The sequence below is a fragment of the Ranitomeya variabilis genome, chromosome 7 (assembly GCF_051348905.1).
Source record: "Ranitomeya variabilis isolate aRanVar5 chromosome 7, aRanVar5.hap1, whole genome shotgun sequence".
NCBI lineage: Eukaryota > Metazoa > Chordata > Amphibia > Anura > Dendrobatidae > Ranitomeya > Ranitomeya variabilis.
Genome location: NC_135238.1, coordinates 92,384,421 through 92,401,576, shown reverse-complemented (window position 1 = coordinate 92,401,576; position 17,156 = coordinate 92,384,421). Strand labels below are relative to the sequence as shown.

Genomic DNA, 17,156 nt, shown 5'->3' with positions numbered 1-17,156 from the left:
ATGTCAGCTTTTGTCAGAGTGGCCTTATATTATCTCCTACAGTGTCTATTTTTTAAAGTTAGATTGGGGCAAACTCTGTAAGAAATAAACCAGTGCTCAGGGTTTTAATACCAACTTTTCAATCATTCCTAATTTTTCCTCCTTTGGCCCTGCCGTGGAATTCCTTCAATCCGCCTATTTTGTGTCATAACTTGGAAGAAAAATAAGTCCCAAATTAAAGCTGGACTTCATGACTGAGAATTACATCCTGTTCCTCGTTTCTGTGTGCATGGAATGAAACTCAACTCAATGTTGTCTTGCTAAGTTAACCACTTGAAAGTTTTGATTGGTGCTGACATCTTCCCTAGATTTCATAGGCTTTCCAGCTTGTGGTGCTGTGGCTTAGTTGGTTAAAGCGCCTGTCTAGTAAACAGGAGATCCTGAGTTCGAATCTCAGCAGTGCCTTGTTTTCATCATCTGAAAAACAAACTTCCTATCTTAGGCTACGTTCACATTTGCGTTGTGCGCTGCAGCGCACAACGCAAACAAAAACGCGGCAAAACGCATGCACAACGCTGCGTTTTGCGCCGCATGCGTCCTTTTTTTCATTGATTTCGGACGCAGCAAAAATGCAACTTGCTGCGTCCTCTGCGCCCCGACGTGGGCGCCGCAGGGACGCATGCGGCGCCAAACGCAAGTGCACCGCATGTACATGCGCCCCCATGTTAAATATAGGGGCGCATGATGCATGCGGCGCCGCTGCGGCGCCCGACGCTGCGGCGAGGACCGCAAATGTGAACGTAGCCTTAAAAATGGGAATTTCACTTGCGTAAAACCTCAAATTTACCTTGGCTGCGTCTCTACTGATAGTGCAATTGTGAGATTAAGAATTTCTTCTGTATAGGGGCCAAAAAGGAAGGAAGATGGCATCAAGCATAACAACATAAAACCAGTGGATTTTGTCTTTAGCTTAGTTGGTCAAAGCGCCTGTTTAGTAAACAGAAAATCTTGATTTCGAATGTCAGCAGTGCTTTTCTTTCTTCACCTCAGTTTGGGCCATTTTAGCCAAAAAAAGAGGACTTTTGTTCTTGTATGACATTAAACCTGTCTTTACCACAGTCCTAACATAGTGCAGTTGAGAGAAAAAAATCTCTGCTGTCGAAGTGCTTAAAAAGGAATTAGATGATATAATTTTCTTTAGAGAATAAAGGATGCATCAAGCATTAAAAGATAAAACCAGTGGAATTACACTTCTGACTCTGCAAAGTTTGATAGCAGCTTTCTTAAAAAGGAAGATAAACTTTCAAGCTTGAAGTATCTACCGCTTGGGCTAGAAAAGAAATCAAAACAATACAACGTGTAACAAGCAGATTAAACCGACGAGGATGGGATTCGAACCCATGCATGCAGAGCACAATAGATTAGCAGTCCATCGCCTTAACCACTCGGCCACCTCGTCTACATGGCGCTCATGCGCTAAGGAGATAAGATGTAATGATTATTTTTACCAGTCAGTGTGCTTTCTCTGAAGATTTTATGTCAGCTTTTGTCAGAGTGGCCTTATATTATCTCCTACAGTGTCTATTTTTTAAAGTTAGATTGGGGCAAACTCTGTAAGAAATAAACCAGTGCTCAGGGTTTTAATACCAACTTTTCAATCATTCCTAATTTTTCCTCCTTAGGCCCTGCCGTGGAATTCCTTCAATCCGCCTATTTTGTGTCATAACTTGGAAGAAAAAAAAGTCCCAAATTAAAGCTGGACTTCATGACTGAGAATTACATCCTGTTCCTCGTTTCTGTGTGCATGGAATGAAACTCAACTCAATGTTGTCTTGCTAAGTTAACCACTTGAAAGTTTTGATTGGTGCTGACATCTTCCCTAGATTTCGTAGGCTTTCCAGCTTGTGGTGCTGTGGCTTAGTTGGTTAAAGCGCCTGTCTAGTAAACAGGAGATCCTGAGTTCGAATCTCAGCAGTGCCTTGTTTTCATCATCTGAAAAACAAACTTCCTATCTTAGGCTACGTTCACATTTGCGTTGTGCGCCGCAGCGCACAACGCAAACAAAAACGCGGCAAAACGCATGCACAACGCTGCGTTTTGCGCCGCATGCGTCCTTTTTTTCATTGATTTCGGACGCAGCAAAAATGCAACTTGCTGCGTCCTCTGCGCCCCGACGCGGGCGCCGCAGGGACGCATGCGGCGCCAAACGCAAGTGCACCGCATGTACATGCGCCCCCATGTTAAATATAGGGGCGCATGATGCATGCGGCGCCGCTGCGGCGCCCGACGCTGCGGCGAGGACCGCAAATGTGAACGTAGCCTTAAAAATGGGAATTTCACTTGCGTAAAACCTCAAATTTACCTTGGCTGCGTCTCTACTGATAGTGCAATTGTGAGATTAAGAATTTCTTCTGTATAGGGGCCAAAAAGGAAGGAAGATGGCATCAAGCATAACAACATAAAACCAGTGGATTTTGTCTTTAGCTTAGTTGGTCAAAGCGCCTGTTTAGTAAACAGAAAATCTTGATTTCGAATGTCAGCAGTGCTTTTCTTTCTTCACCTCAGTTTGGGCCATTTTAGCCAAAAAAAGAGGACTTTTGTTCTTGTATGACATTAAACCTGTCTTTACCACAGTCCTAACATAGTGCAGTTGAGAGAAAAAAATCTCTGCTGTCGAAGTGCTTAAAAAGGAATTAGATGATATAATTTTCTTTAGAGAATAAAGGATGCATCAAGCATTAAAAGATAAAACCAGTGGAATTACACTTCTGACTCTGCAAAGTTTGATAGCAGCTTTCTTAAAAAGGAAGATAAACTTTCAAGCTTGAAGTATCTACCGCTTGGGCTAGAAAAGAAATCAAAACAATACAACGTGTAACAAGCAGATTAAACCGACGAGGATGGGATTCGAACCCATGCATGCAGAGCACAATGGATTAGCAGTCCATCGCCTTAACCACTCGGCCACCTCGTCTACATGGCGCTCATGCGCTAAGGAGATAAGATGTAATGATTATTTTTACCAGTCAGTGTGCTTTCTCTGAAGATTTTATGTCAGCTTTTGTCAGAGTGGCCTTATATTATCTCCTACAGTGTCTATTTTTTAAAGTTAGATTGGGGCAAACTCTGTAAGAAATAAACCAGTGCTCAGGGTTTTAATACCAACTTTTCAATCATTCCTAATTTTTCCTCCTTTGGCCCTGCCGTGGAATTCCTTCAATCCGCCTATTTTGTGTCATAACTTGGAAGAAAAATAAGTCCCAAATTAAAGCTGGACTTCATGACTGAGAATTACATCCTGTTCCTCGTTTCTGTGTGCATGGAATGAAACTCAACTCAATGTTGTCTTGCTAAGTTAACCACTTGAAAGTTTTGATTGGTGCTGACATCTTCCCTAGATTTCATAGGCTTTCCAGCTTGTGGTGCTGTGGCTTAGTTGGTTAAAGCGCCTGTCTAGTAAACAGGAGATCCTGAGTTCGAATCTCAGCAGTGCCTTGTTTTCATCATCTGAAAAACAAACTTCCTATCTTAGGCTACGTTCACACTTGCGTTGTGCGCTGCAGCGCACAACGCAAACAAAAACGCGGCAAAACGCATGCACAACGCTGCGTTTTGCGCCGCATGCGTCCTTTTTTTCATTGATTTCGGACGCAGCAAAAATGCAATTGCTGCGTCCTCTGCGCCCCGACGCGGGCGCCGCAGGGACGCATGCGGCGCCAAACGCAAGTGCACCGCATGTACATGCGCCCCCATGTTAAATATAGGGGCGCATGATGCATGCGGCGCCGCTGCGGCGCCCGACGCTGCGGCGAGGACCGCAAATGTGAACGTAGCCTTAAAAATGGGAATTTCACTTGCGTAAAACCTCAAATTTACCTTGGCTGCGTCTCTACTGATAGTGCAATTGTGAGATTAAGAATTTCTTCTGTATAGGGGCCAAAAAGGAAGGAAGATGGCATCAAGCATAACAACATAAAACCAGTGGATTTTGTCTTTAGCTTAGTTGGTCAAAGCGCCTGTTTAGTAAACAGAAAATCTTGATTTCGAATGTCAGCAGTGCTTTTCTTTCTTCACCTCAGTTTGGGCCATTTTAGCCAAAAAAAGAGGACTTTTGTTCTTGTATGACATTAAACCTGTCTTTACCACAGTCCTAACATAGTGCAGTTGAGAGAAAAAAATCTCTGCTGTCGAAGTGCTTAAAAAGGAATTAGATGATATAATTTTCTTTAGAGAATAAAGGATGCATCAAGCATTAAAAGATAAAACCAGTGGAATTACACTTCTGACTCTGCAAAGTTTGATAGCAGCTTTCTTAAAAAGGAAGATAAACTTTCAAGCTTGAAGTATCTACCGCTTGGGCTAGAAAAGAAATCAAAACAATACAACGTGTAACAAGCAGATTAAACCGACGAGGATGGGATTCGAACCCATGCATGCAGAGCACAATGGATTAGCAGTCCATCGCCTTAACCACTCGGCCACCTCGTCTACATGGCGCTCATGCGCTAAGGAGATAAGATGTAATGATTATTTTTACCAGTCAGTGTGCTTTCTCTGAAGATTTTATGTCAGCTTTTGTCAGAGTGGCCTTATATTATCTCCTACAGTGTCTATTTTTTAAAGTTAGATTGGGGCAAACTCTGTAAGAAATAAACCAGTGCTCAGGGTTTTAATACCAACTTTTCAATCATTCCTAATTTTTCCTCCTTTGGCCCTGCCGTGGAATTCCTTCAATCCGCCTATTTTGTGTCATAACTTGGAAGAAAAATAAGTCCCAAATTAAAGCTGGACTTCATGACTGAGAATTACATCCTGTTCCTCGTTTCTGTGTGCATGGAATGAAACTCAACTCAATGTTGTCTTGCTAAGTTAACCACTTGAAAGTTTTGATTGGTGCTGACATCTTCCCTAGATTTCATAGGCTTTCCAGCTTGTGGTGCTGTGGCTTAGTTGGTTAAAGCGCCTGTCTAGTAAACAGGAGATCCTGAGTTCGAATCTCAGCAGTGCCTTGTTTTCATCATCTGAAAAACAAACTTCCTATCTTAGGCTACGTTCACATTTGCGTTGTGCGCTGCAGCGCACAACGCAAACAAAAACGCGGCAAAACGCATGCACAACGCTGCGTTTTGCGCCGCATGCGTCCTTTTTTTCATTGATTTCGGACGCAGCAAAAATGCAACTTGCTGCGTCCTCTGCGCCCCGACGCGGGCGCCGCAGGGACGCATGCGGCGCCAAACGCAAGTGCACCGCATGTACATGCGCCCCCATGTTAAATATAGGGGCGCATGATGCATGCGGCGCCGCTGCGGCGCCCGACGCTGCGGCGAGGACCGCAAATGTGAACGTAGCCTTAAAAATGGGAATTTCACTTGCGTAAAACCTCAAATTTACCTTGGCTGCGTCTCTACTGATAGTGCAATTGTGAGATTAAGAATTTCTTCTGTATAGGGGCCAAAAAGGAAGGAAGATGGCATCAAGCATAACAACATAAAACCAGTGGATTTTGTCTTTAGCTTAGTTGGTCAAAGCGCCTGTTTAGTAAACAGAAAATCTTGATTTCGAATGTCAGCAGTGCTTTTCTTTCTTCACCTCAGTTTGGGCCATTTTAGCCAAAAAAAGAGGACTTTTGTTCTTGTATGACATTAAACCTGTCTTTACCACAGTCCTAACATAGTGCAGTTGAGAGAAAAAAATCTCTGCTGTCGAAGTGCTTAAAAAGGAATTAGATGATATAATTTTCTTTAGAGAATAAAGGATGCATCAAGCATTAAAAGATAAAACCAGTGGAATTACACTTCTGACTCTGCAAAGTTTGATAGCAGCTTTCTTAAAAAGGAAGATAAACTTTCAAGCTTGAAGTATCTACCGCTTGGGCTAGAAAAGAAATCAAAACAATACAACGTGTAACAAGCAGATTAAACCGACGAGGATGGGATTCGAACCCATGCATGCAGAGCACAATGGATTAGCAGTCCATCGCCTTAACCACTCGGCCACCTCGTCTACATGGCGCTCATGCGCTAAGGAGATAAGATGTAATGATTATTTTTACCAGTCAGTGTGCTTTCTCTGAAGATTTTATGTCAGCTTTTGTCAGAGTGGCCTTATATTATCTCCTACAGTGTCTATTTTTTAAAGTTAGATTGGGGCAAACTCTGTAAGAAATAAACCAGTGCTCAGGGTTTTAATACCAACTTTTCAATCATTCCTAATTTTTCCTCCTTTGGCCCTGCCGTGGAATTCCTTCAATCCGCCTATTTTGTGTCATAACTTGGAAGAAAAATAAGTCCCAAATTAAAGCTGGACTTCATGACTGAGAATTACATCCTGTTCCTCGTTTCTGTGTGCATGGAATGAAACTCAACTCAATGTTGTCTTGCTAAGTTAACCACTTGAAAGTTTTGATTGGTGCTGACATCTTCCCTAGATTTCATAGGCTTTCCAGCTTGTGGTGCTGTGGCTTAGTTGGTTAAAGCGCCTGTCTAGTAAACAGGAGATCCTGAGTTCGAATCTCAGCAGTGCCTTGTTTTCATCATCTGAAAAACAAACTTCCTATCTTAGGCTACGTTCACATTTGCGTTGTGCGCTGCAGCGCACAACGCAAACAAAAACGCGGCAAAACGCATGCACAACGCTGCGTTTTGCGCCGCATGCGTCCTTTTTTTCATTGATTTCGGACGCAGCAAAAATGCAACTTGCTGCGTCCTCTGCGCCCCGACGCGGGCGCCGCAGGGACGCATGCGGCGCCAAACGCAAGTGCACCGCATGTACATGCGCCCCCATGTTAAATATAGGGGCGCATGATGCATGCGGCGCCGCTGCGGCGCCCGACGCTGCGGCGAGGACCGCAAATGTGAACGTAGCCTTAAAAATGGGAATTTCACTTGCGTAAAACCTCAAATTTACCTTGGCTGCGTCTCTACTGATAGTGCAATTGTGAGATTAAGAATTTCTTCTGTATAGGGGCCAAAAAGGAAGGAAGATGGCATCAAGCATAACAACATAAAACCAGTGGATTTTGTCTTTAGCTTAGTTGGTCAAAGCGCCTGTTTAGTAAACAGAAAATCTTGATTTCGAATGTCAGCAGTGCTTTTCTTTCTTCACCTCAGTTTGGGCCATTTTAGCCAAAAAAAGAGGACTTTTGTTCTTGTATGACATTAAACCTGTCTTTACCACAGTCCTAACATAGTGCAGTTGAGAGAAAAAAATCTCTGCTGTCGAAGTGCTTAAAAAGGAATTAGATGATATAATTTTCTTTAGAGAATAAAGGATGCATCAAGCATTAAAAGATAAAACCAGTGGAATTACACTTCTGACTCTGCAAAGTTTGATAGCAGCTTTCTTAAAAAGGAAGATAAACTTTCAAGCTTGAAGTATCTACCGCTTGGGCTAGAAAAGAAATCAAAACAATACAACGTGTAACAAGCAGATTAAACCGACGAGGATGGGATTCGAACCCATGCATGCAGAGCACAATAGATTAGCAGTCCATCGCCTTAACCACTCGGCCACCTCGTCTACATGGCGCTCATGCGCTAAGGAGATAAGATGTAATGATTATTTTTACCAGTCAGTGTGCTTTCTCTGAAGATTTTATGTCAGCTTTTGTCAGAGTGGCCTTATATTATCTCCTACAGTGTCTATTTTTTAAAGTTAGATTGGGGCAAACTCTGTAAGAAATAAACCAGTGCTCAGGGTTTTAATACCAACTTTTCAATCATTCCTAATTTTTCCTCCTTAGGCCCTGCCGTGGAATTCCTTCAATCCGCCTATTTTGTGTCATAACTTGGAAGAAAAAAAAGTCCCAAATTAAAGCTGGACTTCATGACTGAGAATTACATCCTGTTCCTCGTTTCTGTGTGCATGGAATGAAACTCAACTCAATGTTGTCTTGCTAAGTTAACCACTTGAAAGTTTTGATTGGTGCTGACATCTTCCCTAGATTTCGTAGGCTTTCCAGCTTGTGGTGCTGTGGCTTAGTTGGTTAAAGCGCCTGTCTAGTAAACAGGAGATCCTGAGTTCGAATCTCAGCAGTGCCTTGTTTTCATCATCTGAAAAACAAACTTAATATCTTAGGCTACGTTCACATTTGCGTTGTGCGCCGCAGCGCACAACGCAAACAAAAACGCGGCAAAACGCATGCACAACGCTGCGTTTTGCGCCGCATGCGTCCTTTTTTTCATTGATTTCGGACGCAGCAAAAATGCAACTTGCTGCGTCCTCTGCGCCCCGACGCGGGCGCCGCAGGGACGCATGCGGCGCCAAACGCAAGTGCACCGCATGTACATGCGCCCCCATGTTAAATATAGGGGCGCATGATGCATGCGGCGCCGCTGCGGCGCCCGACGCTGCGGCGAGGACCGCAAATGTGAACGTAGCCTTAAAAATGGGAATTTCACTTGCGTAAAACCTCAAATTTACCTTGGCTGCGTCTCTACTGATAGTGCAATTGTGAGATTAAGAATTTCTTCTGTATAGGGGCCAAAAAGGAAGGAAGATGGCATCAAGCATAACAACATAAAACCAGTGGATTTTGTCTTTAGCTTAGTTGGTCAAAGCGCCTGTTTAGTAAACAGAAAATCTTGATTTCGAATGTCAGCAGTGCTTTTCTTTCTTCACCTCAGTTTGGGCCATTTTAGCCAAAAAAAGAGGACTTTTGTTCTTGTATGACATTAAACCTGTCTTTACCACAGTCCTAACATAGTGCAGTTGAGAGAAAAAAATCTCTGCTGTCGAAGTGCTTAAAAAGGAATTAGATGATATAATTTTCTTTAGAGAATAAAGGATGCATCAAGCATTAAAAGATAAAACCAGTGGAATTACACTTCTGACTCTGCAAAGTTTGATAGCAGCTTTCTTAAAAAGGAAGATAAACTTTCAAGCTTGAAGTATCTACCGCTTGGGCTAGAAAAGAAATCAAAACAATACAATGTGTAACAAGCAGATTAAACCGACGAGGATGGGATTCGAACCCATGCATGCAGAGCACAATGGATTAGCAGTCCATCGCCTTAACCACTCGGCCACCTCGTCTACATGGCGCTCATGCGCTAAGGAGATAAGATGTAATGATTATTTTTACCAGTCAGTGTGCTTTCTCTGAAGATTTTATGTCAGCTTTTGTCAGAGTGGCCTTATATTATCTCCTACAGTGTCTATTTTTTAAAGTTAGATTGGGGCAAACTCTGTAAGAAATAAACCAGTGCTCAGGGTTTTAATACCAACTTTTCAATCATTCCTAATTTTTCCTCCTTTGGCCCTGCCGTGGAATTCCTTCAATCCGCCTATTTTGTGTCATAACTTGGAAGAAAAATAAGTCCCAAATTAAAGCTGGACTTCATGACTGAGAATTACATCCTGTTCCTCGTTTCTGTGTGCATGGAATGAAACTCAACTCAATGTTGTCTTGCTAAGTTAACCACTTGAAAGTTTTGATTGGTGCTGACATCTTCCCTAGATTTCATAGGCTTTCCAGCTTGTGGTGCTGTGGCTTAGTTGGTTAAAGCGCCTGTCTAGTAAACAGGAGATCCTGAGTTCGAATCTCAGCAGTGCCTTGTTTTCATCATCTGAAAAACAAACTTCCTATCTTAGGCTACGTTCACACTTGCGTTGTGCGCTGCAGCGCACAACGCAAACAAAAACGCGGCAAAACGCATGCACAACGCTGCGTTTTGCGCCGCATGCGTCCTTTTTTTCATTGATTTCGGACGCAGCAAAAATGCAATTGCTGCGTCCTCTGCGCCCCGACGCGGGCGCCGCAGGGACGCATGCGGCGCCAAACGCAAGTGCACCGCATGTACATGCGCCCCCATGTTAAATATAGGGGCGCATGATGCATGCGGCGCCGCTGCGGCGCCCGACGCTGCGGCGAGGACCGCAAATGTGAACGTAGCCTTAAAAATGGGAATTTCACTTGCGTAAAACCTCAAATTTACCTTGGCTGCGTCTCTACTGATAGTGCAATTGTGAGATTAAGAATTTCTTCTGTATAGGGGCCAAAAAGGAAGGAAGATGGCATCAAGCATAACAACATAAAACCAGTGGATTTTGTCTTTAGCTTAGTTGGTCAAAGCGCCTGTTTAGTAAACAGAAAATCTTGATTTCGAATGTCAGCAGTGCTTTTCTTTCTTCACCTCAGTTTGGGCCATTTTAGCCAAAAAAAGAGGACTTTTGTTCTTGTATGACATTAAACCTGTCTTTACCACAGTCCTAACATAGTGCAGTTGAGAGAAAAAAATCTCTGCTGTCGAAGTGCTTAAAAAGGAATTAGATGATATAATTTTCTTTAGAGAATAAAGGATGCATCAAGCATTAAAAGATAAAACCAGTGGAATTACACTTCTGACTCTGCAAAGTTTGATAGCAGCTTTCTTAAAAAGGAAGATAAACTTTCAAGCTTGAAGTATCTACCGCTTGGGCTAGAAAAGAAATCAAAACAATACAACGTGTAACAAGCAGATTAAACCGACGAGGATGGGATTCGAACCCATGCATGCAGAGCACAATGGATTAGCAGTCCATCGCCTTAACCACTCGGCCACCTCGTCTACATGGCGCTCATGCGCTAAGGAGATAAGATGTAATGATTATTTTTACCAGTCAGTGTGCTTTCTCTGAAGATTTTATGTCAGCTTTTGTCAGAGTGGCCTTATATTATCTCCTACAGTGTCTATTTTTGAAAGTTAGATTGGGGCAAACTCTGTAAGAAATAAACCAGTGCTCAGGGTTTTAATACCAACTTTTCAATCATTCCTAATTTTTCCTCCTTAGGCCCTGCCGTGGAATTCCTTCAATCCGCCTATTTTGTGTCATAACTTGGAAGAAAAAAAAGTCCCAAATTAAAGCTGGACTTCATGACTGAGAATTACATCCTGTTCCTCGTTTCTGTGTGCATGGAATGAAACTCAACTCAATGTTGTCTTGCTAAGTTAACCACTTGAAAGTTTTGATTGGTGCTGACATCTTCCCTAGATTTCGTAGGCTTTCCAGCTTGTGGTGCTGTGGCTTAGTTGGTTAAAGCGCCTGTCTAGTAAACAGGAGATCCTGAGTTCGAATCTCAGCAGTGCCTTGTTTTCATCATCTGAAAAACAAACTTCCTATCTTAGGCTACGTTCACATTTGCGTTGTGCGCCGCAGCGCACAACGCAAACAAAAACGCGGCAAAACGCATGCACAACGCTGCGTTTTGCGCCGCATGCGTCCTTTTTTTCATTGATTTCGGACGCAGCAAAAATGCAACTTGCTGCGTCCTCTGCGCCCCGACGCGGGCGCCGCAGGGACGCATGCGGCGCCAAACGCAAGTGCACCGCATGTACATGCGCCCCCATGTTAAATATAGGGGCGCATGATGCATGCGGCGCCGCTGCGGCGCCCGACGCTGCGGCGAGGACCGCAAATGTGAACGTAGCCTTAAAAATGGGAATTTCACTTGCGTAAAACCTCAAATTTACCTTGGCTGCGTCTCTACTGATAGTGCAATTGTGAGATTAAGAATTTCTTCTGTATAGGGGCCAAAAAGGAAGGAAGATGGCATCAAGCATAACAACATAAAACCAGTGGATTTTGTCTTTAGCTTAGTTGGTCAAAGCGCCTGTTTAGTAAACAGAAAATCTTGATTTCGAATGTCAGCAGTGCTTTTCTTTCTTCACCTCAGTTTGGGCCATTTTAGCCAAAAAAAGAGGACTTTTGTTCTTGTATGACATTAAACCTGTCTTTACCACAGTCCTAACATAGTGCAGTTGAGAGAAAAAAATCTCTGCTGTCGAAGTGCTTAAAAAGGAATTAGATGATATAATTTTCTTTAGAGAATAAAGGATGCATCAAGCATTAAAAGATAAAACCAGTGGAATTACACTTCTGACTCTGCAAAGTTTGATAGCAGCTTTCTTAAAAAGGAAGATAAACTTTCAAGCTTGAAGTATCTACCGCTTGGGCTAGAAAAGAAATCAAAACAATACAACGTGTAACAAGCAGATTAAACCGACGAGGATGGGATTCGAACCCATGCATGCAGAGCACAATGGATTAGCAGTCCATCGCCTTAACCACTCGGCCACCTCGTCTACATGGCGCTCATGCGCTAAGGAGATAAGATGTAATGATTATTTTTACCAGTCAGTGTGCTTTCTCTGAAGATTTTATGTCAGCTTTTGTCAGAGTGGCCTTATATTATCTCCTACAGTGTCTATTTTTTAAAGTTAGATTGGGGCAAACTCTGTAAGAAATAAACCAGTGCTCAGGGTTTTAATACCAACTTTTCAATCATTCCTAATTTTTCCTCCTTTGGCCCTGCCGTGGAATTCCTTCAATCCGCCTATTTTGTGTCATAACTTGGAAGAAAAATAAGTCCCAAATTAAAGCTGGACTTCATGACTGAGAATTACATCCTGTTCCTCGTTTCTGTGTGCATGGAATGAAACTCAACTCAATGTTGTCTTGCTAAGTTAACCACTTGAAAGTTTTGATTGGTGCTGACATCTTCCCTAGATTTCATAGGCATTCCAGCTTGTGGTGCTGTGGCTTAGTTGGTTAAAGCGCCTGTCTAGTAAACAGGAGATCCTGAGTTCGAATCTCAGCAGTGCCTTGTTTTCATCATCTGAAAAACAAACTTCCTATCTTAGGCTACGTTCACATTTGCGTTGTGCGCTGCAGCGCACAACGCAAACAAAAACGCGGCAAAACGCATGCACAACGCTGCGTTTTGCGCCGCATGCGTCCTTTTTTTCATTGATTTCGGACGCAGCAAAAATGCAACTTGCTGCGTCCTCTGCGCCCCGACGCGGGCGCCGCAGGGACGCATGCGGCGCCAAACGCAAGTGCACCGCATGTACATGCGCCCCCATGTTAAATATAGGGGCGCATGATGCATGCGGCGCCGCTGCGGCGCCCGACGCTGCGGCGAGGACCGCAAATGTGAACGTAGCCTTAAAAATGGGAATTTCACTTGCGTAAAACCTCAAATTTACCTTGGCTGCGTCTCTACTGATAGTGCAATTGTGAGATTAAGAATTTCTTCTGTATAGGGGCCAAAAAGGAAGGAAGATGGCATCAAGCATAACAACATAAAACCAGTGGATTTTGTCTTTAGCTTAGTTGGTCAAAGCGCCTGTTTAGTAAACAGAAAATCTTGATTTCGAATGTCAGCAGTGCTTTTCTTTCTTCACCTCAGTTTGGGCCATTTTAGCCAAAAAAAGAGGACTTTTGTTCTTGTATGACATTAAACCTGTCTTTACCACAGTCCTAACATAGTGCAGTTGAGAGAAAAAAATCTCTGCTGTCGAAGTGCTTAAAAAGGAATTAGATGATATAATTTTCTTTAGAGAATAAAGGATGCATCAAGCATTAAAAGATAAAACCAGTGGAATTACACTTCTGACTCTGCAAAGTTTGATAGCAGCTTTCTTAAAAAGGAAGATAAACTTTCAAGCTTGAAGTATCTACCGCTTGGGCTAGAAAAGAAATCAAAACAATACAACGTGTAACAAGCAGATTAAACCGACGAGGATGGGATTCGAACCCATGCATGCAGAGCACAATGGATTAGCAGTCCATCGCCTTAACCACTCGGCCACCTCGTCTACATGGCGCTCATGCGCTAAGGAGATAAGATGTAATGATTATTTTTACCAGTCAGTGTGCTTTCTCTGAAGATTTTATGTCAGCTTTTGTCAGAGTGGCCTTATATTATCTCCTACAGTGTCTATTTTTTAAAGTTAGATTGGGGCAAACTCTGTAAGAAATAAACCAGTGCTCAGGGTTTTAATACCAACTTTTCAATCATTCCTAATTTTTCCTCCTTTGGCCCTGCCGTGGAATTCCTTCAATCCGCCTATTTTGTGTCATAACTTGGAAGAAAAATAAGTCCCAAATTAAAGCTGGACTTCATGACTGAGAATTACATCCTGTTCCTCGTTTCTGTGTGCATGGAATGAAACTCAACTCAATGTTGTCTTGCTAAGTTAACCACTTGAAAGTTTTGATTGGTGCTGACATCTTCCCTAGATTTCGTAGGCTTCCAGCTTGTGGTGCTGTGGCTTAGTTGGTTAAAGCGCCTGTCTAGTAAACAGGAGATCCTGAGTTCGAATCTCAGCAGTGCCTTGTTTTCATCATCTGAAAAACAAACTTCCTATCTTAGGCTACGTTCACATTTGCGTTGTGCGCTGCAGCGCACAACGCAAACAAAAACGCGGCAAAACGCATGCACAACGCTGCGTTTTGCGCCGCATGCGTCCTTTTTTTCATTGATTTCGGACGCAGCAAAAATGCAAATGCTGCGTCCTCTGCGCCCCGACGCGGGCGCCGCAGGGACGCATGCGGCGCCAAACGCAAGTGCACCGCATGTACATGCGCCCCCATGTTAAATATAGGGGCGCATGATGCATGCGGCGCCGCTGCGGCGCCCGACGCTGCGGCGAGGACCGCAAATGTGAACGTAGCCTTAAAAATGGGAATTTCACTTGCGTAAAACCTCAAATTTACCTTGGCTGCGTCTCTACTGATAGTGCAATTGTGAGATTAAGAATTTCTTCTGTATAGGGGCCAAAAAGGAAGGAAGATGGCATCAAGCATAACAACATAAAACCAGTGGATTTTGTCTTTAGCTTAGTTGGTCAAAGCGCCTGTTTAGTAAACAGAAAATCTTGATTTCGAATGTCAGCAGTGCTTTTCTTTCTTCACCTCAGTTTGGGCCATTTTAGCCAAAAAAAGAGGACTTTTGTTCTTGTATGACATTAAACCTGTCTTTACCACAGTCCTAACATAGTGCAGTTGAGAGAAAAAAATCTCTGCTGTCGAAGTGCTTAAAAAGGAATTAGATGATATAATTTTCTTTAGAGAATAAAGGATGCATCAAGCATTAAAAGATAAAACCAGTGGAATTACACTTCTGACTCTGCAAAGTTTGATAGCAGCTTTCTTAAAAAGGAAGATAAACTTTCAAGCTTGAAGTATCTACCGCTTGGGCTAGAAAAGAAATCAAAACAATACAACGTGTAACAAGCAGATTAAACCGACGAGGATGGGATTCGAACCCATGCATGCAGAGCACAATGGATTAGCAGTCCATCGCCTTAACCACTCGGCCACCTCGTCTACATGGCGCTCATGCGCTAAGGAGATAAGATGTAATGATTATTTTTACCAGTCAGTGTGCTTTCTCTGAAGATTTTATGTCAGCTTTTGTCAGAGTGGCCTTATATTATCTCCTACAGTGTCTATTTTTGAAAGTTAGATTGGGGCAAACTCTGTAAGAAATAAACCAGTGCTCAGGGTTTTAATACCAACTTTTCAATCATTCCTAATTTTTCCTCCTTAGGCCCTGCCGTGGAATTCCTTCAATCCGCCTATTTTGTGTCATAACTTGGAAGAAAAAAAAGTCCCAAATTAAAGCTGGACTTCATGACTGAGAATTACATCCTGTTCCTCGTTTCTGTGTGCATGGAATGAAACTCAACTCAATGTTGTCTTGCTAAGTTAACCACTTGAAAGTTTTGATTGGTGCTGACATCTTCCCTAGATTTCGTAGGCTTTCCAGCTTGTGGTGCTGTGGCTTAGTTGGTTAAAGCGCCTGTCTAGTAAACAGGAGATCCTGAGTTCGAATCTCAGCAGTGCCTTGTTTTCATCATCTGAAAAACAAACTTCCTATCTTAGGCTACGTTCACATTTGCGTTGTGCGCCGCAGCGCACAACGCAAACCAAAACGCATGCACAACGCTGCGTTTTGCGCCGCATGCGTCCTTTTTTTCATTGATTTCGGACGCAGCAAAAATGCAACTTGCTGCGTCCTCTGCGCCCCGACGCGGGCGCCGCAGGGACGCATGCGGCGCCAAACGCAAGTGCACCGCATGTACATGCGCCCCCATGTTAAATATAGGGGCGCATGATGCATGCGGCGCCGCTGCGGCGCCCGACGCTGCGGCGAGGACCGCAAATGTGAACGTAGCCTTAAAAATGGGAATTTCACTTGCGTAAAACCTCAAATTTACCTTGGCTGCGTCTCTACTGATAGTGCAATTGTGAGATTAAGAATTTCTTCTGTATAGGGGCCAAAAAGGAAGGAAGATGGCATCAAGCATAACAACATAAAACCAGTGGATTTTGTCTTTAGCTTAGTTGGTCAAAGCGCCTGTTTAGTAAACAGAAAATCTTGATTTCGAATGTCAGCAGTGCTTTTCTTTCTTCACCTCAGTTTGGGCCATTTTAGCCAAAAAAAGAGGACTTTTGTTCTTATATGACATTAAACCTGTCTTTACCACAGTCCTAACATAGTGCAGTTGAGAGAAAAAAATCTCTGCTGTCGAAGTGCTTAAAAAGGAATTAGATGATATAATTTTCTTTAGAGAATAAAGGATGCATCAAGCATTAAAAGATAAAACCAGTGGAATTACACTTCTGACTCTGCAAAGTTTGATAGCAGCTTTCTTAAAAAGGAAGATAAACTTTCAAGCTTGAAGTATCTACCGCTTGGGCTAGAAAAGAAATCAAAACAATACAACGTGTAACAAGCAGATTAAACCGACGAGGATGGGATTCGAACCCATGCATGCAGAGCACAATGGATTAGCAGTCCATCGCCTTAACCACTCGGCCACCTCGTCTACATGGCGCTCATGCGCTAAGGAGATAAGATGTAATGATTATTTTTACCAGTCAGTGTGCTTTCTCTGAAGATTTTATGTCAGCTTTTGTCAGAGTGGCCTTATATTATCTCCTACAGTGTCTATTTTTTAAAGTTAGATTGGGGCAAACTCTGTAAGAAATAAACCAGTGCTCAGGGTTTTAATACCAACTTTTCAATCATTCCTAATTTTTCCTCCTTAGGCCCTGCCGTGGAATTCCTTCAATCCGCCTATTTTGTGTCATAACTTGGAAGAAAAAAAAGTCCCAAATTAAAGCTGGACTTCATGACTGAGAATTACATCCTGTTCCTCGTTTCTGTGTGCATGGAATGAAACTCAACTCAATGTTGTCTTGCTAAGTTAACCACTTGAAAGTTTTGATTGGTGCTGACATCTTCCCTAGATTTCATAGGCTTTCCAGCTTGTGGTGCTGTGGCTTAGTTGGTTAAAGCGCCTGTCTAGTAAACAGGAGATCCTGAGTTCGAATCTCAGCAGTGCCTTGTTTTCATCATCTGAAAAACAAACTTCCTATCTTAGGCTACGTTCACATTTGCGTTGTGC

The 17,156-nt window shown here is 42.9% G+C and overlaps 23 non-coding genes across 23 annotated transcripts; 12 read left to right on the top strand and 11 right to left on the bottom strand.

Moving 5' to 3' along the window:
* Window positions 1-370: 370 nt before the first annotated feature.
* Window positions 371-444, top strand: TRNAT-AGU (transfer RNA threonine (anticodon AGU)). The gene has a single exon. It is a non-coding gene; the product is annotated as a tRNA-Thr (tRNA).
* Window positions 445-1,356: 912 nt separating this feature from the next.
* Window positions 1,357-1,438, bottom strand: TRNAS-GCU (transfer RNA serine (anticodon GCU)). The gene has a single exon. It is a non-coding gene; the product is annotated as a tRNA-Ser (tRNA).
* A 447-nt stretch (window positions 1,439-1,885) lies between these two features.
* On the top strand, window positions 1,886-1,959 carry TRNAT-AGU (transfer RNA threonine (anticodon AGU)). The gene has a single exon. It is a non-coding gene; the product is annotated as a tRNA-Thr (tRNA).
* A 912-nt stretch (window positions 1,960-2,871) lies between these two features.
* On the bottom strand, window positions 2,872-2,953 carry TRNAS-GCU (transfer RNA serine (anticodon GCU)). The gene has a single exon. It is a non-coding gene; the product is annotated as a tRNA-Ser (tRNA).
* A 447-nt stretch (window positions 2,954-3,400) lies between these two features.
* Window positions 3,401-3,474, top strand: TRNAT-AGU (transfer RNA threonine (anticodon AGU)). Its single transcript has one exon. It is a non-coding gene; the product is annotated as a tRNA-Thr (tRNA).
* Window positions 3,475-4,385: 911 nt separating this feature from the next.
* TRNAS-GCU (transfer RNA serine (anticodon GCU)) lies at window positions 4,386-4,467 on the bottom strand. Its single transcript has one exon. It is a non-coding gene; the product is annotated as a tRNA-Ser (tRNA).
* Window positions 4,468-4,914: 447 nt separating this feature from the next.
* Window positions 4,915-4,988, top strand: TRNAT-AGU (transfer RNA threonine (anticodon AGU)). Its single transcript has one exon. It is a non-coding gene; the product is annotated as a tRNA-Thr (tRNA).
* A 912-nt stretch (window positions 4,989-5,900) lies between these two features.
* On the bottom strand, window positions 5,901-5,982 carry TRNAS-GCU (transfer RNA serine (anticodon GCU)). Its single transcript has one exon. It is a non-coding gene; the product is annotated as a tRNA-Ser (tRNA).
* A 447-nt stretch (window positions 5,983-6,429) lies between these two features.
* Window positions 6,430-6,503, top strand: TRNAT-AGU (transfer RNA threonine (anticodon AGU)). Its single transcript has one exon. It is a non-coding gene; the product is annotated as a tRNA-Thr (tRNA).
* A 912-nt stretch (window positions 6,504-7,415) lies between these two features.
* TRNAS-GCU (transfer RNA serine (anticodon GCU)) lies at window positions 7,416-7,497 on the bottom strand. Its single transcript has one exon. It is a non-coding gene; the product is annotated as a tRNA-Ser (tRNA).
* A 447-nt stretch (window positions 7,498-7,944) lies between these two features.
* Window positions 7,945-8,018, top strand: TRNAT-AGU (transfer RNA threonine (anticodon AGU)). The gene has a single exon. It is a non-coding gene; the product is annotated as a tRNA-Thr (tRNA).
* Window positions 8,019-8,930: 912 nt separating this feature from the next.
* On the bottom strand, window positions 8,931-9,012 carry TRNAS-GCU (transfer RNA serine (anticodon GCU)). Its single transcript has one exon. It is a non-coding gene; the product is annotated as a tRNA-Ser (tRNA).
* A 447-nt stretch (window positions 9,013-9,459) lies between these two features.
* On the top strand, window positions 9,460-9,533 carry TRNAT-AGU (transfer RNA threonine (anticodon AGU)). The gene has a single exon. It is a non-coding gene; the product is annotated as a tRNA-Thr (tRNA).
* Window positions 9,534-10,444: 911 nt separating this feature from the next.
* Window positions 10,445-10,526, bottom strand: TRNAS-GCU (transfer RNA serine (anticodon GCU)). The gene has a single exon. It is a non-coding gene; the product is annotated as a tRNA-Ser (tRNA).
* A 447-nt stretch (window positions 10,527-10,973) lies between these two features.
* Window positions 10,974-11,047, top strand: TRNAT-AGU (transfer RNA threonine (anticodon AGU)). Its single transcript has one exon. It is a non-coding gene; the product is annotated as a tRNA-Thr (tRNA).
* A 912-nt stretch (window positions 11,048-11,959) lies between these two features.
* On the bottom strand, window positions 11,960-12,041 carry TRNAS-GCU (transfer RNA serine (anticodon GCU)). Its single transcript has one exon. It is a non-coding gene; the product is annotated as a tRNA-Ser (tRNA).
* A 447-nt stretch (window positions 12,042-12,488) lies between these two features.
* On the top strand, window positions 12,489-12,562 carry TRNAT-AGU (transfer RNA threonine (anticodon AGU)). The gene has a single exon. It is a non-coding gene; the product is annotated as a tRNA-Thr (tRNA).
* Window positions 12,563-13,474: 912 nt separating this feature from the next.
* TRNAS-GCU (transfer RNA serine (anticodon GCU)) lies at window positions 13,475-13,556 on the bottom strand. The gene has a single exon. It is a non-coding gene; the product is annotated as a tRNA-Ser (tRNA).
* A 446-nt stretch (window positions 13,557-14,002) lies between these two features.
* Window positions 14,003-14,076, top strand: TRNAT-AGU (transfer RNA threonine (anticodon AGU)). Its single transcript has one exon. It is a non-coding gene; the product is annotated as a tRNA-Thr (tRNA).
* Window positions 14,077-14,987: 911 nt separating this feature from the next.
* TRNAS-GCU (transfer RNA serine (anticodon GCU)) lies at window positions 14,988-15,069 on the bottom strand. Its single transcript has one exon. It is a non-coding gene; the product is annotated as a tRNA-Ser (tRNA).
* Window positions 15,070-15,516: 447 nt separating this feature from the next.
* Window positions 15,517-15,590, top strand: TRNAT-AGU (transfer RNA threonine (anticodon AGU)). The gene has a single exon. It is a non-coding gene; the product is annotated as a tRNA-Thr (tRNA).
* Window positions 15,591-16,492: 902 nt separating this feature from the next.
* TRNAS-GCU (transfer RNA serine (anticodon GCU)) lies at window positions 16,493-16,574 on the bottom strand. Its single transcript has one exon. It is a non-coding gene; the product is annotated as a tRNA-Ser (tRNA).
* A 447-nt stretch (window positions 16,575-17,021) lies between these two features.
* TRNAT-AGU (transfer RNA threonine (anticodon AGU)) lies at window positions 17,022-17,095 on the top strand. Its single transcript has one exon. It is a non-coding gene; the product is annotated as a tRNA-Thr (tRNA).
* The last annotated feature ends 61 nt before the right edge of the window (window positions 17,096-17,156 follow it).